This window comes from Alosa pseudoharengus, unplaced genomic scaffold, assembly GCF_046254945.1.
Source record: "Alosa pseudoharengus isolate Yale_2024_CS ecotype anadromous, Long Island Sound unplaced genomic scaffold, YU_APseudo_1.1 YU_APseudo_1.1_scf_1, whole genome shotgun sequence".
Taxonomy (NCBI): Eukaryota; Metazoa; Chordata; class Actinopteri; order Clupeiformes; family Clupeidae; genus Alosa; species Alosa pseudoharengus.
The window spans coordinates 7,903,194-7,927,676 of record NW_027468564.1 but is presented as its reverse complement, the minus strand read 5'-3'; the positions used below and the strand labels follow the sequence as shown (position 1 = coordinate 7,927,676).

At 41.9% G+C, this 24,483-nt stretch overlaps 1 pseudogene; it reads right to left on the bottom strand.

The window, feature by feature from the left end:
* LOC143116833 (uncharacterized) overlaps positions 1-24,483 on the bottom strand; it is a 56,451-nt pseudogene that overhangs the window by 30,051 nt on the left and 1,917 nt on the right.

The window sequence follows — 24,483 nt, the reverse complement described above, 5'->3', positions numbered from 1 at the left end:
GGCTTCCACAAGGGCTAGTGAGTAGTCCTGCCCTATTCAATAAAATTCTTGCACAGGATTTACAACATATCCAAAATGACTTAACCAGCACCGTTATACAATATTGTGATGATATCTTGGTGTGTAGTTCCACAAAAGAACAATGCGAAAAAGACTCTGTTATAGTACTTAGAGCACTGGCCAGAGGTGGTCACAAGGTTAGTAAAGAGAAATTACAATTTTGCCAGCAAACAGTTGAATATCTAGGAAGACAATTGAGTGGAGATAGATGGTTGATTGCTGCGTCACAGATCAGGGCTGTAACTGAGGCCCCGCAGCCCCAAACAGTGGGACAGATGCTCACCTTTCTGGGAATGGCGGGGTATAGCCGGCCGTGGATTTGTGATTATGCTTATAAAACAGCTCCATTACGAGCCATGATCAGGGCGGCAGGACAAGGTAATAACGTGGCTGCTCTACAATGGACAACAGAAGCAGAAGCAGCTTTTGTATCATTGAAAAGTGATATGAGCTCAGCACCGGCCCTAGGGAACCCAGATTACGCCAAACCATTTCATCTATATGTAGTAGAAAGATCAGGGTTCGCAAATGCAGTTCTAATGCAAGATACACCAGTGGGGAAGCAGGCACTAGCATATTATAGCACTAAATTAGATAATATTGAAGCTGGTCTGCCCCCATGTTATCAGGGGTTAGCAGCAGCTGCCTTTGCTTTTCAAAAGGCCTCATCTGTAACGATGGGTCATCCTGTAACATTATACACGTACCACCAACTTCATGCACTGCTTACCAGCCCACGGTTTGTGTTGACACGAGCCCGACAAACAGGCTATGAAGTAATCTTGTCAGCACCCGAATTAAATATCCAGCGGTGTGCCACTGTAAATCCAGCCACTAGAATGGTGCTTCCATGTGACGGGACTCCACACGACTGCGTACTGCAGACAGAGGCATTTTTGCGATCCAGAGAAGATTTGCATAATGAACCCATTTCCGCAGACCTTACTTTGTTTGTGGATGGGTCTTGTTACAGAGATGGGGTAGGGAATCATGCCGGATATGGCATAATACAGCTGAACACAACAGGCACATTTAAGGAAGTTAAAACAGCCAAGATTGCTCAGCCTTGCTCTGCCCAGGTAGCTGAAATAAAAGCTTTAACAGCTGCATGTGAATTAGCAAATCTCAGAATTATTGGAGGCTATGCACCTTCCATCAGCCTTGGCCATTATTAAATGCCCAGCACATCAGAAAAAGGATAATTTGATAGCTAAGGGGAATAATCTTGCAGACGAAGCCGCCAAACAAGCAGCAGGAGGAGCTGGTATGCTCCCTGTTTTAACTGATAATGATATAACTCCTTTGGTTACATTGTCTTCCCTTATGCAGGCGCAAGAAAAGGCTAGTCTTCAGGAAAAAACTGTATGGGTAAATCGGGGTGCACAAAGGGAAATGACGGACGGTCCCGGAAAGGGACTTTGGAGAGGAAGCCTTGGACACTTTGTATTACCGATGTCACTGTTGAACTTCGCCATAAAGAATGCTCATGGTGTGGGTCATTGTGCAAGAGGCGAAGTCATAAAACGCCTCCAAAAAGTGTGGTGGTCACCCTTCTTGGCGGCTACAGTAGATAGAGTTTTACACCAATGCGAGGTATGTGCGCAATACAATGTTAGGAAAGCATTTTCAACACCAATTGCACTAGGGCTGCACGATATATCTAAAATCTATCGTTATCGCAATATCAACACTTGCGATGGACATACCGCAAAGATTACTTAATTTTCGATAAATTCGATACATTTTCTGTGCCGTGCGCATTCCATACAGTCTATGGTGTATTCACATTCTGAATGTCAACATATTTTACCAAACTGATGCTGTCATGCAGCCCAAGAAGCCCGTCCCCTACCAGTTTAGGTGTGTGGTGTTTTAGGTGTTGAAGCGGGAGCTAAGTCGTGATGGCTGAAAATAGTGAGTCGAGCGAGGTAGGCTACACTTGGGTGAAGAGGAATTAGTGACTAAAAGGAAAAGCACGTCTGTTATATGGGAATATTTTGGTTTTATGAAGGATGCCGTGTTACAAACACAACGCAAATGCGTCCTTCTCCACCGTGTTAAATAAACAATTTCTTTCGTTATCGTTATATCAGAAGATGTCTTTCACTGTCTGTAAGGCTTGTATTTTATGATTTGCATTTAGCAAAAGCCCCAGACAGCAGCACAGAGGTAATCAGGATTCGTTATTTGTAAAAGTTGTTTAACCTACTTCTGGACTGTGCGATTGCAGCCCAATTACTTTCACTTTCCGCTGCCCTCGTAGTCGGCATGCCGGTAGCCTAATAACGTGGGATGCGCAGCGTATGAGGTTACAGACTGAGATGACTGCCGCGATATAGCTTAAGTAGCTTCTTTGCTAGGCCCATCGAAGGCTGGCAATGTGGAATATTCCGCTGGTTGTTGCACAAGTGTTCAGATTGGCTGTCCACCCGTCTTTTATGAGAATTAGGAGCAGATCTTCCACACAACTTCAATAGCCTAGTCAGTAGGTCTCTTAGCTGTCCACTTTCATCAGCCCCCCCCCCCCAACCCTACAGTGTATGCTTGCAGCAAGCAGAATGGGGAAAAAAACATTAAATATACTGCTCAAAAAAATTAAGGGAACACTTCAATCATACACTGAATCACTCTGACACTGTTTGGTTCTGAGCACAAGTAAAACTTTTGAGGCGAGTGTTTTATTTTGCAAGAACTGTCAGACATTCTGTGAATGTGGAAGGTTTCAAAATATGTGTGGAAAACCTTTATTGAGCAGTATATTTAAATATCGCAAATTATATCGTTATCGCAGTACTCAATAATGTTATCGCATATCGCATGTTTTCCTAATATCGTGCAGCCCTAAATTGCACACATCCCACCACCTGATGGACCATTTCGCCACCTAGTGATTGACCATATAGATATGACTCAACGAATAGGAAAAGTAAGATACATCTTTGTGGTTGTTTGTCGTTTTAGTAGGTGGATAGAGGCCAAACCTGTAGCCGGACCGGATGCTAAATCAGCTGCAAAGTTTTTGTGTAGAGAAGTTTTTCCACGATTTGGTATCCCAGATACTATCAGCTCAGATAATGGACCCAGCTTTGTGTCAGAAACATTTAAAACAGCATTAAAAATGTTAGGGATTAAAGGACAATTCCGGCGCAAAATGAACCTAGGGGTTAATAACACATGTGTACCGAGTTCGACCGTTCGCTGGGATTTGTTTTCATGCTAGTCGAATGTGACCAGTTTTATTGCAAACCGCTTATTAGCGGTTAACGCTAGCCTTCGGGGCACACGTACAGTAGAAATAAATCACTATTTCTATACCACTAACAAGGCTCAAAATAGCACCACACTTACACAGTAGCATAATGAGGGTCTCTACATGTAAACCGAAGCATTGAGAACTTTGTAAGTGTACAGGCAGTTTATTAAAAAGAAACACATTACCGTTCACGTCTGGTTCACATATACAGGCAGGCGATGTGAACTAAAATCAAACGTAATTTGCTCAATATAGGCCTATCAGAAATAATAGCTCCGATGTAACATAACTTGTGTAGTGTAGGCTACTTACTTAGTGGATCCATGTCCCTCTGGTAGCCTATGGATCGCCGCCGCCTGTGTGTGGTATTGACTACAGCTTCTAGCTCTCTCTCTCATAGCCCTTTCACGGAGCTCCCGCAGCTCTTCGTTGGTATTCCGACTCGAAAAGATAAGGACGTCCAATAAGGGTTCATCCTTGATGTCTTCAAATTCCTTCAAATAACCTGCCATCTCTTATGTCTCCTGTTGCGTTCAGTGCTTCTCTTTTGCACAGTCCTTCTGCAACAACGTTTCACCCGAGATTCACTTCACATCCCAGTTGTAACCAAGGCGCCTGCCTGTATGTGAACCAGACGTCAACGGTAATGTGTTTCTTTTTAATAAACTGCCTGTACACTTACAAAGTTCTCAATGCTTCGGTTTACATGTAGAGACCCTCATTATGCTACTGTGTAAGTGTGGGGCTATTTTGAGCCTTGTTAATGGTATAGAAATAGCGATTTCTTTCTCTGTACGTGTGCCCCGAAGGCTAGCGTTAACGCTAATAAGCGGTTTGCAATAAAACTGGTCACATTCGACTAGCATGAAAACAAATCCCAGCGAACGGTCGAACTCGGTACACATGTGTTATTAACCCCTAGGTTCATTTTGCGCCGGAATTGTCCTTTAAGCAGAAATTTGGTTGTGTTTACCACCCGCAGTCTCAGGGATCAGTCGAAAGAGCTAATTCGACGCTGAAATCGAAACTAGCGAAGATCCTAGCAGATACAGCAGGCAGAAGTAAACTGAACTGGGTTAGCGCTCTACCACTAGCACTGCTGTCTATGCGCATGTGTACTAACAGACTAACACATCTAACTCCACATGAAGCCATGAGTGGACGGCCGCTCCCGCTTCCTTATTTACGTGGCCCTTATGAAGGTCCATCACTTGAGCAATTGGAAAATGAAATGGCAAGTTATTTGTCCCACTTGACTAAAATCCACAAAGTTATATTCCAACAGGTGAAAGGAGCCACAGAGAATCGGGAGGCTGATATCGCTGAAGACCTCCAACGGATAGAATCAGGAGACTGGGTATACATTAAGGTGTTCAAAAAGAAGTGGAACCAACCAAGACGAGAAGGTCCCTTTAAGGTTCTTATAGCCACTCCAACAGCTCTCAAAGTCGAAGGTAAAACATTTTGGTTCCATCTCAATCATTGCTGCAGAGCAGAAAACCCAGACAGACTTGCTGAAACAAACTACAATACTGCAACATCTGAAGCAGAAGGGGACGGCGATGCCTCCCAACTGGAAACAGACCAGACACAGGAAGGGGCCGGTGACACCGCCCTGCAGGGAATCAGACGATCACAGAGACTGGCAGAGAAGAAATAGTCGTTGCCCCCCTAAAAAGGGAGCAGCGGCTCGGACGGCTAACAGACACCAAGAACGTCAGACAAAGCAGGGGCCCCCAAAAACAATAATAAAACAAAGTAATCCAGTGGTAACAAGAAAGAGAAAGAAGGGCCCTCAAATAACTACAATAAATAGACAAAGACCCAGAGCCGGGAATCATCACAGTCCTAGACGCACAGAATCCAATACACCTGAAATTCAACAACTAGCAACGGCCCTTCTGACAATGTCCCTAATAGTACAAGCCACCTCGGCCCCAATACCCCAAAATATTAAATCATAACTACCACAAGAAGCCAAACAATGGGGCTGGAAGGAGGAAGCTAGGAAACTAAAAACTGAGCGATGGAAGTCTAATAGGTTTTACCAATGGTTACAATACTCAGCCAAACAAGTGAGCAAAACAGATTGTATAGCTTGCTACAATGCTAAAAGACTACCGCAAATTAGACCACTTCCCGGGAGCCAAATAGGGAGCTGTCAGGACCTTAGCCGATGTTTTGCTCATTGCACCCTACACATGGCAGGACCAGAGGCGGGTAAAGGGTGGAGTGCTGATGAGCAAATATGTCCACGCAAATTAAAGAAAGAACAGGCTGATGATGACTATACTCTGCCACCAGTAGTAAGGACCCCCGAATATATGGTATTCCCATTCTGCGTAGTAAGAAGCGAACCATTACAAACGTTGGTAGGGCCTCTGAGGACGAGGACGGTTTAGTGCAATGTGTAAATCAAACATGGTATCCCGGAAATGCGACCATTAAATATCTCAGAACATGCTTCACTACAGAAAAATCAAGAGTTCAATGTGAGCGTTTAGTGCCAAATGGAGGACATGTGATATATGATAAAAACTCCACTTTTATACATCCCCTAATGGATTAGTTCCTCGTGAGTAATCAGGTGTTACATATTGTTGTGTTCTGGGTGTGTGAAGACGATGCTAGGATCCAATCACGATTAGAACCAAATTGGGAAGGAATTTGGGTCCCTACAATGTTAACAGGACAGCTTACTATATTAAATCCAGGGGAGTCAAAAGAAAAAGTCAAGCGAAGTTTAAATAAGGAATGGAAAACAGACAACCAAGTGTACATTACCTGGAATCAGGAACCACATGGGATACCTGAGGAACACTTAGCTATAGGAAGCGATTGGATAATCTCAGGACGAGCAGCAGGCTCAGCACCATTGTTTGGACCAGCAATTAACGCCCAATATGTAGGCCGTAATAGTCAATGGGTGAATTATCTTTGGTATAATTCACAGAGGTTTATTAATTTCACCATACAGGCACTGTCAGGAGTCAAAGAACAATTACATGCTACCACCATTATGGCCCAGCAAAACCGATTTGTCCTGGAAACATTAATGGCTGAAGATCAGGGAATTTGCGAACTCATAGGTGAAGAATGCTGTACGATCATCCCAATGCATACTGGTAGCGGGGGTAATTTGACAAATGCATTAGAGGCTTTGAAAAATATAAGGGATAGCCAAACAGAGCATTCAAATTGGAATACCAACTACTGCTCCTACTCCAAACTTCAGCTGCATGGGAATGGTTGATGAACTTAGGTTCATCCTGGAGAAAGATTTTGCAGGGCATAGGCATGCTTATTGGCCTAATAATACTCCTGGTAATGATTGTATCATGCTGTCTTCTTCCGCTAATTCGGATGATGATCTCAAAAATGATGGGAGCTGTAACTGGTCAATTCCTAGTGCAAGTTAAAAGAAATAAGCTAGTGGATAGAGAAAATGAATTGGACGAGATAAATCAGAGCCTATGGAATGAGAATGAGTGCCCTTATGAAATGCCCATAGACGAGCACTTAATAGTGAGGGATTATATGGACATGAGAACAGTTGAGGGTAGCGAGGATAAGGGAGAATATGAGTCAATGGAGGGTGTGTATACAGATATGAATCATTGAAGGGTAGCGATATAAATAAAGAGTTTGAATACGACACTAACTGTCTGTTTAGCAATCCATAATGCCACTAAAAGCTTGAACAAATAAATAAAGAGGACATGACAAAATAGACCACGTAAAAGGAAGGCTGTTTAGTTGCTATATGACCATAAGCTTTGCATAACAGAAAGTACAGAAGTTATCCCACCTTCAATGATTGAATCAAAACACACCGGAAAAAATAAAAAAATAAAATAAAAATAAAATAAAATAAATAAATAAATTAATAAAAAAAGAGTGGAGTGTATACATATATAATCATATAATCTAACAATATATATTAAACTATATAACCTAACAATAATAATCAAAATATTTTCACCATAAGCAACACCTTATATTCAAGTATTACGTAGATTTAGACCTACCCTAGAAAAGGGGGCCCCCGTAGGCACATAACAGAAGCAGAAGAACCAGAAAGTAATCCAGGCAATGAGTGCAGCACAGCCCCAGGAATTTGATTTATAAAACTTTACCTTACTGTTGGTAGATTTGCCATGGCTGAAGAGTGGCCATATTACCAAGAAGTTGAGAGGGCGAGAGGCCCCAGGAGACCCCAGACACCCTATCCGGTAGATCACCCTCCAGAGAGCCCAAAGGTGTACACCGAGATGCAGCCCCTCCGCCAGGGGACGTCAGACGGGATGACACCAACTACTGCTCCTACTCCAGGCTGGATGACACCAACTACTGCTCCTACTCCAGGCTGGATGACACCAACTACTGCTCCTACTCCAGACGGGATGACACCAACTACTGCTCCTACTCCAGGCTGGATGACACCAACTACTGCTCCTACTCCAGGCTGGATGACACCAACTACTGCTCCTACTCCAGACGGGATGACACCAACTACTGCTCCTACTCCAGGCTGGATGACACCAACTCCTACTCCAGGCTGGATGACTCCTGCTCCCTTCCCTCCACCACCTCAAGAGCTGGTCACACCCACACCAGGCTTCTAAAACCAGGCAGTGGCCAGCACCAGCTCCTACGACTTCTACAACCAGGCAGCCACCAACACCAACTCCTCCGGCTTCTACAACCAGGCAGCCGCCAACACCAACTCCTCCAGCTTCTACAACCAGGCAGCCGCCAACACCAACTCCTCCGGCTTCTACAACCAGGCAGCCGCCAACACCAACTCCTCCGGCTTCTACAACCAGGCAGCCGCCAACACCAACTCCTCCAGTTTCTACAACCAGATGGCCTCCGGCTCGGGTTTCATCAACCAGGCAGTGACCAGTCCCAGCTACTGCAACCAGGAGACGTCACCTGATCCCCGTAGCCAGGCACACACCAACACAATGTTCTACGATCAGCCCACCCCTGGGCCCAGCACCCCAAATCCGCCAGGCAAGGGACAGAGTTCCTTTGCCAAGCCAGAAGAGGATGTTGAGGGTGACTGGGCCCGACTGATAGATCAAGCGATCATCAGCTGTGGGCCGAAACCGAAGGAAAAAAAACAACGTTGGAGAGACACCAAAGACAGTTCTACATCTGATGATGAGCAGCCATTTACATCATCCGACACCCGGGGGGGTGGGGGGGGGGGGGGGGTCCCTTCCTCCCAAAGAGGTCAAGCCAAGCATCAACAGGTTGCCTCCAATGACTGAACTCACTAGGGCAGTGTCAACACTGCCCGTGTCTGAGGTCATCAGGGCAATAGCAACCATGCCTTTGAGCCACTACACTACAGTAAAAAGCAACCTTCCAGTAGCGGATGTGAAGATACTTCAGCGGGCCAGGGTTAATGCCAACAAAAGGCTGCGCTATCTTGTAAGCAAGGAGAAGCCACCGGCTCAACAGGGCCGAATGGTGGCCGTTCCCAAATCTACCTGCGGGCAGCCTCTCCAGGAGCCTGTGGAACAGAAGGATGATTGCGTTGTGGCGCACATAACAGAGTTGGAGCTAAAAGTTGTGGAGCTACTTGCTCAACAATAATAATAACAATAATAAGATTGTCTTATTATCAGCGCCTGAGAGGCACTGGTCACTTCAGCTCAAGGCCTTAGTAAAAAGAAGGTCTCTTAGACACTTGTATAGGCGAGATTCACGCAAATCTGCACGCATGAGAGATTAGAAACTGTATAAGAGTGTTTTTTGCACCTTTAGTTAAAATAGTCAATAACACACAACATGTAACAAGGTATAACCATGCCTATAGGAGTGTCCTTTCCAACTAAGCTTAAGTTGAAATGTATTGCATCTTATCTCTCGTATCAGTATTGCAGCCAGTATACTCGAATATAATAAGTGTGCTTACCAATATCAATATACTATATTTACATAATAACCATTGCATGCAGGTATTATTTTAAGATCAGCCTTTAGAGTCTTGATCTACTTTGGTGTGAACTGAATACTTCACTAATAGCACTGAAGTATAATATTTGAAGTAGAATAGTGTGTGGATTGAAGTATAATATTTGAAGTAGAATAGTGTGTGGTTTGAAATATATATTCTCAAATAGATTAGGATTGATATGTCAACATGTTTTGTACTATTTGCCTGAAACAACATGATATTGCCATAGAAGGAAATTGCATCTCTTTCACTCCCTTTCAATGACACCTAGAAGGGACAAAATGACTTGAGCAACCTCTACTGTTATTTTCTTTGTGTAGGGAAGATATGATAGGAGTAAGAAATACTGTATGGGGGGTAGCAGTCTTTTTCCCTTCCCCACGTTACATCCCCCAGGGGAAGGTTTTTGGCTCTATATCCCTCTGACAAGACAATTGTGAATGCGACAGTATGATAGCACAATTGGTGTGGTCCTAGGACTGCATGCCCATTAAGGTAGTAATTTTTGCTTAAAGAGAGGTCGATTCCCAAGTGCCTTCTCAGAAAATCAGGTAAAAATAGGTCTGTTTGGTGAGACTATGTAAGTCTCATAGGGGGGAAATGTGGTATAAAATTATCACTAATGTCTGTAAACATCATGAGACAAAGAGTGTTTAAACGGTAAAACATGTATTTATATAACCTCAATGACAATCAAGTAGTACCCAGAAATCATTCTTATATAATAACCTTTTATAACTTTTTAAATAACAAGTTTAACTATTTCTAATAACATAACAAAGCCATCCTACCAGAATGTGCACGCTGTATCCCGATGTCTCTGTTTGCTGCCCTGTGTCTCATTTTGTTACACTGTGTCTCATGCTGCATTAGCCTAGGCCTTTTGAAGAAACTAAAGTCGGCCTTGAAGCGGCAAGATAACGCGTACACAGGGCGAGCTCTACTCATAACAACCAGTAGGAGAGTGCAGGGGGGGCGAACCTGTGATCACTCTATACCAGGGCTATTCAATTACAAATTAATTTGGGCCACATTTTAAAACCACAGACTTGAGCCGGGCCACACATTTTCAGCGACCAGAAAGCAGGAGGTAATTATTCAAACCAACACAAAATCGTGTAAAATCGTAAAATTATTTGATTGACCTTTCAACTTGGCAACAATGAATAATGTCACTTCAACAATAAAATAGTTATAACCAACCAATTGAGGTAGCCTAGTAGCAATACTTTTTTTTACACTTTTTAACAAACCGAAGAAAAAAATTACCCTGGTCCATATCAAAGTGCATAAAAACAGAGCCTACAAGAGTGCATTTGAACAGTAGCCTAATGCACTCAATGCAAATCAAACACATTGGCTTTAAGTTTGCAACGGATGGCAAAATAACGTTGGGTTGAATCGACGGTTTTCATCTGTAATTTTACGTTCTGGGGTTGAAAGAGACATTTTATTTTAGGCGCAAACTGCAAACACCAACTCAGAACCAGGCTCTGCTCTGAACTATGCGCAGCATTATGGGTCGTTGCCAGGCGACGCGCAGAGCTTTGGGGCTTTCCCAAACTAACTACTTGGCCCTCCCTTATTCATTTCCCCTCGCGTTTGCCCATAGCCAGAATACATGAATCCAGTGGAAGTGAGTAGGGCTAGATCGAAGTAACTAGCTTCGGAAAGGGCCCTCGCCTGTCCGTAGGACTTTCAGTGCGTAGCGAAGCCTATATCTGATCGTGAACGGTATTTTGCTTTTCTGTCTGGACCATCGGCTGGGCCACTCGGAGGCTGCGTCTGGGCCGCATGCGGCCCGCGGGCCGCTAATTGAATAGGCCTGCTCTATACTGTACACCCCTGAACTTTCTGTAAACTTAAGGTGAAAAGTTCGTACCATTGGCAGCAATATTGCTGACTTGCGAAGATAAGAGCGAACAACGATCCTTTCATAACGCCATCTGTGGGTTCGGGGTAGTGTTGTGTCAGCATTGTGGAGGGGTATAAGTAGGAGAGTTCTACCTTTGTTCGGGAGGGCCTTCTCGAGATACACTCACGGTTTATTGCTGTTGGTACTGCTGCTAGCATCAATAAAACCATTTTTGCATCGAATTCTGTCTGCCTGAAAGCTATTTTATAGCCTGGCGAGCCAGACCCACATTATAATGTAGGGTCTGGGCACTCACCGTTTGCAGTGCTTAGTCCGAGGGTCGGGATAATCAGTTGTCTTTCAAATTCCCTCTGCACGCAATAGGACGCAATAGGATATTTGTTTTCAAGTAGCAGGGAATTCAAGCCAAACCGTTGCAACTCTGCCATCAATCATTATGTTAATCCCAACAAACGACTCTATAAATGATTTCAATGCCAGATTTAGTTTCGATTTCTAGAGCTCACAAGTCAACGGAGAGTTGCTAGACTAGCCCTGGCAGCAAATTAATTTGCTGCCGCTAGGGGCGCGTCTAGATTTCTAGGCTAGCTCTTTTATGCTTTAGTTTAAGTTTTATTGGTGATTTTTCTTCGTGAGCTAAATTTTCTACTTATCTACTGGCCGATTTGATGACCTTCCACCACGACAAAACGGTGACAAAAATATGACTATGCACATTATCAAATGGTGGGAAATGTTCCTGTCCACCTCACATGATGAGTACACATGAAGAAAATACAACTCAAATCATTTGAAAATATTTATGTTTGTTCCAAACACCAGCTTTTATTTTCAGCACTTATCTCACACACAGGAACAAACTCGTAACCAGATAGGAAGTCAAAATCAAACATTTTACTATTAGCATGCAGGTCAAGACAGAACATAAACATGAACGTGTAGTAAACTGCTTTGGCCTTCCCCCACTATGGCTCCTTGTGTCTTTGTCTCTGGTATGTACAGTATGATACGGTATGTTTTAGTTTATCTTGAAAATCATATCACAAAACTCCCACTTTCCCCTGACCCTCCTAGGAATGCATACGTATGATACAGAAATGCGTAATTTGACACAGCTCGGCTCGGCTGAAGTGGGCACAAAAGCGTTAGTGCATCTGGCCCTGAGAACACAGGTGTTCATTTTTACCTCTTATGGATCATTTTATGACGGCTGAAAGAACACTCGTGTCTGAAACTCTTCCCACATGTGGGGCATATGTACGGCTTTTCCCCAGTATGGATCCTCTTGTGGATCTTGACATAGCGCACCTGAGCAAAAGTCTTCCCACACTCTGAACAGTGATATGGCTTTTCTGCAGTATGTGTTCTCATGTGGATAGTGACCTCAGTGTTGGTTCTGAAACTCTGAAAAATGTACTGCACTGATATGGCTTTTCCCCAGTATGGATTCTCTGGTGTGTCTTGAGATAACCCAACTGAATAAAACTCTTTCCACAATCTGAACACTGATATGGCTTTTCTCCCATATGGATTTTCTGGTGTGACTTCAGATTATACATCTGAGAAAAAGTCTTTCCACACTCTGAGCACTGATATGGCTTTTCCCCAGTATGGATTCTCTGGTGTCTCTTGAGACTAGACACCTGAGTGAAAGTCTCTCCACACTCGGTACAATAATATGACTTTCCTCTGGAATGTGTTCTCTTATTTGTTTTGATATCTGAATCAGCAACAGTACTCTCTCCAGCTGTGATCATTTGGACAGCTCCTGTAATATAAGAAAATTGTTCAACATATAGTCTTACTTTTCCCCACTACAGCAATATTTTTTTCCTCACTTTGTGATTTAAGGTACAGATGATATGCCAGTGTCAACACATGCATTAATACAAGTCAAGGACAGGAGCCAGCATGTCTAACAGAAAGCAAATAATGTAAATTAATGTAAATATCCCCATGAAATCTAATATAAATAATGGTAAAAACTCATCATCCATCCAGGTTTTACTAATATACACTTTTGAGTCTCTTACTTGTAGGTGAGGAGTCATCATGGTCATCATATTCTCCAGAATAAGAACTGTGTTCCTCTTTAATTTCCACTGGTGTGAACTCCTTATCTCTGCAGGTTGATGATGTTTGTATCTCAATCTTAAAGTCATGTTCCAATATAGTCTTATCTCCCAATTTACTGGCCAAAATATGTTCACAGAGGAAATCATCAAACTCATCTTTTTTGATTTCCATCTTCACTGGTATTAGTAGTTCTGTCATTTCAGACTTAAATTCTGCAGTGCTAAGGAAATCCTCTCAAACTTCAGTATAGTTGCCCTGTTGATAATTCACACTGTACTTCCACAGCACCCTGTGACAACCACCCTCTGCTATAGGACCTTTATCTGACCTGTTGCCATCCTGGAGTCCTTTTTACCCAATCAGATGCAAGAATACAGATAAGGACAAAGGATTATGGGTAAGACATGACCATGTGAATGCAATATGTAAATGTATAATGGTAGGTGGGCGTGGTCATGGGTCAATCTGCGTGAAGTCCTCAAAGGAGGGTATGTGGGGGTGTGGTGGAGGTGTAAACTGGTTGGTGATGGGGGTAGGAGACTGCAGGTGGGGTGGAGATGTGAACTGGTTGGTGATGGGGGTAGGAGACTGCAGGTGGGGGTGGAGGTGTGAACTGGTTGGTGATGGGGGTAGGAGACGACAGGTGGGGGTGGCCTGCAATTGTGTAAACTGAGCATGCCACAACAAAACAAAGATTGTATTTGTGGTATAGCTTGGATGTTATTCCGCCACAGAAGCTGCGGTAGGAAAACCTACATGACTGCTGTATTAGAACTGTTTTATACTAATGTATTAGAACACTGGTCACTATCAGGGGAAATTGATCCAGAAAGGGGTTAAGGGGACAGGTTCAATGAGAAAGGATGAGCTATAAAAGACATGTTGTTCCAAAACATAACGCATCAAGGAAAAAGGGTTTTGTTCTTCTTATTCACCTCTTTCATATCAGTCCTCTAGAACTGGAACTTCATTCAAAAGTGAAAAGCAGACAGTGGATCAGCTGTGTTCTAAAGAATGTTTGATTCAAGTTCAGTGTGTGTTGCAAATTATTTGTTTCTCAGCAAAAGCCACGATGAAACGGTGACAAAAATATGTAAGCTAAAGAGTGATATCGTGGGGAGTTTATTTTCTTGGCAAGTAGCCGTGTAAAAAGAGGATAATGTATTAGAACACTGGTCACTGTCAGGGGAAATTGATCCCTTCAGGGCGGAACATACAAGGCAGAACTACATGAGAATGAAACCATAATGAATTTGGGAAAGATCATGAGGCCCCGCTTTCACGATCCATATTCATACTGAAAATCAACAATACATCATCAGTAGGGTAAAACTAACCTGTCTCACGACGGTCTAACATTTATCGAGTTTAGCTTTCTCAAAGTTGATCCGTTTGAATAGAATATCCTTTATGTGTCTGAGCACTGTTCACACATATATCGGGCGGTGGTAGTGTAGTGGTTAAGGAGCTTGGCTAGTGTGCTGTAGCCTGTAGGGTGGTGGTAGTGTAGTGGTTAAGGAGCTGGGCTAGCGTGCAGTAGCCTGAAAGTTGTCCGTTCAATTCCCAGCTTCCTCCGCTGTGCCCTTGAGCAAGGCACTTAACCCCAAAGGGGTTGCTCCGGGGACAATGTGATCCCTTGTAATATAGCTGACATATGTAAGTCACTTTGGTCAAGAAGTGTCTGCTTAATGTAATGTAATGTAATGTAATATGATATTCAGGTCACCCCAAGTCAACTTTTAGAAACTACACAAATGAGGGTGGAGGTGTAAACTGATGGGGAATGAGAGGCTGGGTGGTTGTGGGATGGTGCCCTGACAAGAGTTTCTATTCATGCTGTATATGTTTGTGCGTCCGAGTGTTTTAATGCAGGATTTTGAGCTGTAGCTGGTTGAAATTGAACTTTATAAGTTAAAAACAACATGGAACCAAACACATGTCATCATTGTTTTTAAGGTGCAGAGATGGTGATATGATGTCATTTTTTCTTAGTAAAAAGATATATTCTTTGCTTTCTTCTTGTTTCGGGGATTAACGTCATGTAGGCTATGCTCACGTTTTCAGCATGAGGACAACTCACGTGTAAAACCACGCAGCGACACAAACGTGAACAACAATGGAGGGAGGAGAGAGATGCACATTTTATCTATACAGTCATTATTTTGAGTTTGTGTCAGCTAAACATGACAACATTAAGGTACATTGTACATTCTGTTTGACAAGTGTAATTTCATTTGCATATTACTCAGGCCTATACTAGATGGCTAGTTGCCAAGGCTACATGAAAAGGCCAAACTATCAAAACCTACATATTAATCACAATTTCTCTCAATAGGCCTTCATTATTGAACAAACATCTGCATTTCAGTATCTAAGTAGGTACGGTTGGGATGTCTGCTATACATTGTTGACATTACTGTTAAAATGCACTTCCAATATAGTGAGTATTGGCAAAACCAGTTATCATTTTTATGTTGAGGCGGTGGGGGTGTTGTCGGCAGCTGCTGAAAGTAACTAATAAAGTAACTTGTAATCTAACTTAGTTACTTTTAAAATCAAGTAATCAGTAAAGTAACTAAGTTACTTTTTAAAGGAGTAATCAGTAATCAGATTACTTTTTCAAGGTGTCTGTGGCAACACTGGTCATGTGTGCCTTGTTTTGACTGTAATGTGGCTGGTAGTCACAGTCAGCGACTGTTTACACCTTCATGACTAAGTAGTAAGTATAATAAAAACATAAATAGATACAAGTCACTGCCATTTAATAGCTTACTGTGATCTCATTAGTGAAAAGGAGCAGACTCAAAACTACCAAGGAGTTCACAATAGAAAAAATACATGCAGGTAAGACAGCACAGAAAAAACAGTAAACTGAACCAATGTTTTTTTAGGGCTGTCAATCGATTAAAAAAATTAATCTAATTAATTACATACTCTGTGATTAATTAATCTAAATGAATCACATATGAATTTTTGCTGTGAAAGTATTTTAAATATTTAAATTCAAATGAATCATTGAATAATCAGAATTAGTGACATTAAAGTTCAAAAACTCTTTTATTATTATTTTAATAATGGCCATAATAATCTATGATATGACCTAATATGCTGAGGAAATAAATTCAAAAGTGCTTCGGGAATAAGTTGTTTTTCACATACAAGGTATTTCAGGCCACAGATATAATCTTTTTAAAAGTAAATGTTCCAATCAATGATCTAGGCAGCACATTTTCTTCTCTCTCCTTCATTTTACAGTCTAATGGTTACTGACTACAACAGCTCAGGGTCAAAGGTCATACGGAATCGATTAATCTGAGTTATTTTTTTTAATCAGTTATTTTTTCTCAAATTAATTCATCGAAATTAATCAGTTATTTTGACAGCCCTAGTTTTTTTTTAAATGCAACTATGAGGTACCTGATCAATGTCTAATGGATGCATACCTGCATTTATGAACATTTTCTCTAAATGGAATCTGGAATCACAGCCCCTCACACCATTATTATTATAGAAGCTGTTTAGTGATGATTGTACTCTTCACTGAAACTTAGATGTCCCAGATCAATAAAAGTTTTTCAAGTCATAAAATGATGGGTTTTCTGGTGCCACTTGAGATGAGGTACCAGAGTAAAAGTCATACCACACTCTGAGCACTGATGAGACTTTAAAGTATGGACTCTCTGGTGAGACTTAAGAGAACCCAGTTGACGGAAGGACGTCCCACATGTATTACACAGATATGGCTTTTCCCCAGTATGGATCATCTGGTGTATCTTGAGTTGACCTGCCTGAGTAAAAGTCTTTCCACAATTCCACTGATATGGCTTTTCTCCGCAACGGTACTCTTCCCAGCTGTGATCATTTGGACAGCTCCTGTAATATAAGAAAATTGTTTAACTTATAATCTCTCTTTCTTTTCCTACAGCAATGAAGATGTTTATATTTGTCCAGCTTGTGATTTGTGGTAAAATGGTCAGCTAGAATATGATATGCGAGTGTCAACACAGGCACAGATACATGAAGTCAAAGGCAGAAGACAAACAACACATGTCTTGCAATGATTAAACACATCATGTGCAATGATTTAAGTATTCACATGAAATCTAATATAAAAAATAAGAATAAGTCATCAACCGTTCAGGTTTTACTAATACAAACATAAGTATCTTACTTGTAGTAGAGGAGTCATTGTGGTCATCATTTTCTCCAGAATCAGAATCGTTTTCCTCTTTAATGTCCACTGGTGTGAACTCCTCTTCTCTGCAGGTTGATGATGCTTGTATCTCTATCTTAAAGTCATGTTCCAGTACAGTCTTATCTTCCAATTTACTGGCCAAAATATGTTCACGGAGGAAATCATCAAAGTCTTCTTCTTTGATCTCCTTCACTGGTATTAGTGGTTCTGTCATTTCAGACTGAAGTTCTGCTGTGCCAAAGAAATCCTCTTGAACTTTCCTTCAGATTAAAGTAACAAAATGTATGTATCAAACCAAAAGAACAGTACAGTTGTCCTGTTGATAACATACACCTACACACTGCACTTCCACAGCATCTCTGACCACCACTCTCTCTTATAAGACCTTTATCTGACCTGTTGCCATCCTAGAGTCAATCTTATCCAACCAGCTGCAAGAATACAGCATTTGCAATGCAAATTTTAAGGACAAAGGATTATGGGTAAGACAAGTCCATGTGAATACAAGTCTGATGGTCCTCAGGTGGGCTTGTCCATGGATCAACCTTCACAAAGTTCACAAAAGAAAGTATGTTGGGTGGAGGTGTGAACTGGTTGGTGATGGGGGTAGGAGACTGCAGGTGGGGGTGGAGGTGTGAACTGGTTGGTGATGGGGGTAGGAGACTGCAGATGGGGGTGGGCTGCAGTTGTGTAAACTGAGCATATCACAACAAAACAATTACACTTTTCCTACTCTGTTCTAAGATTGTATTAGTGGTATGGTTTGGATTTTTTTCTCTATTGAAACTGCTCTTCAATGGCTTCTGGGCCACTTTGTTGCTGGTGGACCCAGGTGTGTTTGAAGCTGCCGCTATTGTAATTAGTGTCTACACGGACCCAGTTGGGTGTTGCACCTAGTGAATCAGCACGTCGCGATAAAGAAGGATTTATGTGAGTTACAATTGTTATTGTTGGGCAAACAAGATATTAAGTGTCGGAGTGAAGATGTTAGGAGCAGAATATAACAGAAGATGCCCTTACAACACAGTTAATGCTCCTGTTAAACTCTTGCGGGATGAAGAAGTGCTATATGCTATAATATATATATGCTATATATAATGCTATATATAATGTTATAATGATGCCGGCCCGAAAAAAGTGGCCAAATGCGGCCAAAAATGTTGTCCATGTTAATCAGAAGCCAACATCTCACATTCCTGCTTGGGACCAAGGTTAGCTGGGTTCTGGACACGTTAATTGTGATCAGATGTCTTGTTCCTAACTTTTACTATGCAATGCCTCCAGAGCCATATACAAGGACTTTTCCTTGAAATAGCACTTGTCTAAAATAAAGATTTGTAATATATAAAACATTTATGTTGATTCAAAAGTATATCACAACATTAGATGATAATCATTTTGGATTTATAATATATTCTTTTTTGCCACAAAACTATTAAACATGAAATGAACACATAAAGGGGTTAAGGGGACAGGTTCAATGAGAAAGGATGAGCTATACAAGACATGTTTTCCAAAACACCTGTCAAGGATTTAGAAATAGCTCATAAACAATGTTATTTTCGCTGGTCTGATATTTCTCGATAACAGACTGTTGCGAAGTAAAACATAACGCATCAAGGAAAAAGGGTTTTGTGCTTCTTATTCACCTCTTTCATATCATTCCTCTAGAACTGGAACTTCATTCAAAAGTGAAAAGCAGACAGTTGATCGGCTGTGTTCTAATGAATGTTTAAGTGTGTTTTGCAACATATTTGTTTCTCAGCAAAAGCCACAATGAAACGGTGACAAAAATATGACTATGCACATTATCAAATGGTGGGAAATGTTCCTCTCCACCTCACATGAAGAAAATACAACTCACATTATTTGAAAATATTTGTGTTTTGTTCTAGCCTGGCCTTAATTGCCTTCCTACGTACTTCCGCTCGATTTTCATCTCCCTCCACGACTCCGTCTGGGATTCCGGCCATTGGCCGCGTTCGCAGCGGTAGATTCGACTCCGCGCCAATCAGCGAGCAGGAGGCGGGAGTTGTGAGAGACGACGTCGAGATTTTGCGCTGTGTTTGAATTGTAGTCCTCGAGGAGTTTGGCAATGGAATACGTTAATTAAGCAATTCAGTCCGTGCTGGCTACGCTTCCAAATATTCAGGAACTGAACTCCGAACAAAAGGAGTGTTTAACACATTTTATTTCGGGCAAAGATGTCGTGGCCCTACTCCCTATGGGATTTGGGAAACGTTTGATTTGTATCGCGCAGTAGCCTCGATATTAAATTACAGCATGTGCGGCAGACCCGGTATGAATGAAGCGGCGTGTTTTCAATGATGATCACATCTAGCTTTGACAATTGTTATGATATTGTATCGCTGAGGCTATTTGCCCCCGTGTTGGGCTTTCCCCTGTGTTCCCGGCGTGTGCGTGTGTGTGCGCGAGTGTTTGTGTCTCCCTCTCCCTCCTGTGTCATGGAATGTGTCAATGAGTTCTGATGTGTTTTGATTGGGGGGAGGTGTCCGGGAGGGAATATTTAGGTGTATGGATAGGTTAGCGATTGCTAAGGGGAGGGAATAGAATAGGGGGTTCTAAGACGTCTAAGTTTAGTCAGAGTAGAAGTGGATTATGTGCGACTGAGTTGTGTTGTTGGCCGATGAGTGTGAATGACGAGTGATTGAGACTGTGATTTATCAGCGATCATTTTGTTGTTTTGTAGTGGACACCTCCTGTTGCCCGTGCACTAGCCTGTACATCTATAGCAGGGGTGGGCAAACTTTTTGGCTCAAGGGCCACATTGGGTTTTGAAAATTGACCGGCGGGCCGCACAACAACCCCCCCCCCCACACACACACACGCATAAAAAAATACATTTTTTATAGCCTATAATTTAGTATGAAAAGTATTTGTTTAAAATATTAATTGCTTAAAAATACTGCTAATTTTATGCTGTTTAACAAATGTATAAATTGTGCACTGTCGCTTTAAGACAGTCGCTTTAATTCACGTTTATTTCTCAATGATTTTCTGCCTGCTCCGCTATGGCTAGTGCTGTACCCACGGCTGGGCCCTCTCACAGTTTTTAAATGGTCAGTAGTGGGAACTACTGTTGCCTTCATGATTTCCTTTTAAAACTTTCTTATAAGAAGGAGATATCAATTATCAACAATCACAAGCCAGCTGGAACCTGCGGCTCTCTCTCCCTCTCGTGAGTGCAGACGCGTTCCCAATTAAATGGATTGCATAATGTTCACGTTAGATCTGCTGCAAAGGAGATAACTAAGAGTTAACTTAGTTTAACATGATGTTATCTCTATTTAACATGATGTTTTGACATTGACATTGTAAACGTTATCGAAGGAGAGTGAAAAGCAGTTTGCAGTAAAGCTAACCAACGTCGTCTCTATCGCAGGAAAAAAATAGCAAGCAGCCTGATAACTAAATGAAATGCTTGGCGGGCCGGATGAAAGTGCTTAGCGGGCCGGATTAGGCCCACGGGCCGCAGTTTGCCCACCCCTGATCTATAGGAAATAAACTACCGGAGTTTTGGAACGATATATCAGCCTCCCCGTCTCCTAACTTCTCATCGGCGTTACATTATGTTATCTTCAACCTTACTGTTGAATAGTTATTTTCTATTCTTCCACTAACTCTTACATTTGTATCGCAAAGCTGGCATGGTCATTTACATCCATCTTGTTCGCTTTGGTGGGGAATGATTGTTGTGGGCCATTTCTGAGTGTTGTAGTGTAGCTTACTTCACGATCGAGCTGGCGCATAACATACGTCACGGCCAAACTTTAGCGATTGGGTGAAATCAGATCCAATCGTTTCAAACTTCTACAGAGTCCACACATCCAGCTTGCAAACGTTCGTCAATAGCCGAGATCCCAGACCCTTGTAGAAGCGAAGCGTACCAAGGGGATGGCAAATTGCCAGGCTAGTTTTGTTCCAAACACCAGCTTTTATTTTCAGCACTTATCTCACACACAGGAACAAACTCGTAACCAGATAGGAAGTCACCATCAAACATTTTACTAATAGCATGCAGGTCAAGACAGAACAGAAACATGAACGTGTTGTAAACTGCTTTGGGCTTCCCCCACTATGGCTCCTTGTGTCTTTGTCTCTGGTATGTACAGTATGGTACGGTATTTTTTAGTTTCTCTTGAAAATCGTATCACCGGTAGCACAGTAATAAACTCCCACTTTCCCCTGACCCTCCTAGGAATGCATACGTATGATAAAGAAATGTGCAATTTGACACAGCTCGGCTCGGCTGAAGTGGGCACAAAAGCGTTAGTGCATCTGGCCCTGAGAACACTGGTGTTCATTTTTACCTCGTATGGATCATTTTATGACGGCTGAAAGAACACTTGTGTCTGAAACTCTTCCCACATGTGGGGCATATGTACGGCTTTTCCCCAGTATGGATCCTCTGGTGTATCTTGAGATGACCCAACTTAGTAAAAGTCTTTCCACACTCTAAGCACTGATATGGTTTTTCTCCAGTGTGTGTTCTCTGATGGACAGTAAGCTGCATGTTGGTTATGAAACTCTTCCCACATGTAGCACACTGATATGGCTTTTCCCCAGTATGGATCCTCTGGTGGATTTTGAGATTAGACACATGAGTGAAAGTCTTTCCACAATCTGAACACTGATATGGCCTTTCCCCAGAGTGATATCTCTGATGGATAGTGAGCTTTCCTTTGGTGCTGAAACTCTTCCCACATGCACTGCACTGATATGGCTTTTCCCAAGTATGGATTTTCTGGTGTGCCTTGAGATAATGCAAACGAGTAAAACTCTTTCCACAATCTGAACAGTGATATGGCTTTTCTCCCGTATGGATTTTCTGGTGTGACTTCAGAGTACACATCCGAGCAAAAGTCTTTCCACACTCTGAGCACTGATATGGCTTTTCTGCAGTATGTGTTCTCTGATGGATAGTGACCTCAGTGCTGGTTTTGAAACTTTTCCCACATGCACTGCACTGATATGGCTTTTCCCCAGTATGGATTCTCTGGTGTGCCTTGAGATGACCCAACTGAATAAAACTCTTTCCACAATCTGAACACTGATATGGCTTTTCTCCCGTATGGATTTTCTGGTGTGACTTCAGAGTACACATCTGAGCAAAAGTCTTTCCACACTCTGAGCACTGATATGGCTTTTCCCCAGTATGGATCCTCTGGTGTCTCTTGAGATGACACACCTGAGTGAAAGTCTTTCCACACTCGGTACAATAATATGACTTTCCTTTGGAATGTGTTCTCTTATTTGTTTTGATATCTGAACCAGCAACGGTACTCTCTCCAGCTGTGATCATTTGGACAGCTCCTGTAATATAAGAAAATTGTTTAATATATAATCTCTCTTTCTTCTCCTACAGCAATGAAGATGTTTATATTTGTCCAGCTTGTGATTTGTGGTAAAATGGTCAGCTAGAATATGATATGCGAGTGTCAACACAGGCACAGATACATGAAGTCAAAGGCAGAAGATAAACAACACATGTCTTGCAATGATGAAACAAATCATTTGCAATGATTTAAGTATTCACATGAAATCTACTATAAAAATTAGGAAGAATAAGTCATCAACCATTCAGGTTTTACTAATACAAACTTTTAAGTATCTTACTTGTAGTAGAGGAGTCATCATGGTCATCATTTTCTCCAGAATCAGAATCGTTTTCCTCTTTAATTTCCACTGGTGTGAACTCCTCTTCTCTGCAGGTTGATGATGCTTGTATCTCTATCTTAAAGTCATGTTCCAGTACAGTCTTATCTTCCAATTTACTGGCCAAAATATGTTCACGGAGGAAATCATCAAAGTCTTCTTCTTTGATCTCCTTCTTCACTGGTTTTAGTGGTTCTGTCATTTCAGACTGAAGTTCTGCTGTGCCAAAGAAATCCTCTTAAACTTCCTTCAGTTTAAAGTAACAAAATCTATGTATCTGACCAAAGAACAGTATAGTTGTCCTGTTGATAACATACACCTACACACTGTAGTTCCACAGCATCCCTGTGACCTTTATCTGACCTGTTGGCATCCTGGACTCAATCTTACCCAATCAGCTGCAAGAATACAGCATTTGCAATGCAAATGATAATGACAAAGGATTATGGGTAGGACGATTCCATGTGAATACAATATGAAAAAGTATGATGGTCCTCAGGTGGACTTGTCCTTCAACCTTCACAAAAGAAAGTATGTGGGGTGGAGGTGTGAACTGATTGGTGATGGATGCAGGAGACTATACATGTTGGGTGGATGCATGGAGGTATTATATAGTATAACTGGAGAGAGTGTCCCACCCCCATTCATTTCAATGGCACATGCTAGTCTAGCTACTTCAGCCAAAAAAGTTTGAAAATGGTGTTTCATGAGTGTTCGTCTTTTCGGCGCCAGCTAGAATTAGCCTATGAGCATATTTAAAAAATCTTTGTTTCTGTAGAAACATACAAAATTCACTCAGTAGATGACACAACGAACATTCACGGCTTTTTTCCAACAAAGAACGCAGTTGCTCTCCTTTCCTTACACCAAAAACTCTTAGCCAATGTGTCACTAATACATGTCAGGAAACCATACGCGGGCTATTCATGACACAAAACAAGCCAGACAGCTAGCATGGCAAACGGCACATATATCATTTCTAAATTAAACATATGAAACGAATAACATCTCATTTCTATATCATTACATGTCACTTACGCTAATAAGGTTATAGAAATTTGTTTTTAACACCAGCTCACCTGTAGAAACATACAAAATACACTCAGTAGATGACACAACGAACATCCGGCTTGCTTCAACAAAGAACGCAGTTACTCTACTTCCCAGCTGAGATTCTTGTGAATACAGACTGATTCCACAGCGCTCTGCTGCCACCTACTGGCGCGGCTGATGTACTGAACAACTAAATACAACCCAAACTCTTGAACAAACACCACATCCCTGTTATCTTTCCTTTCAAATCAGAGTACCAGAGTTTATGTGTTTGAGCACTGTTCACACATATAATGATATTCAGGTGGCCACAAGTCAACCTTTAG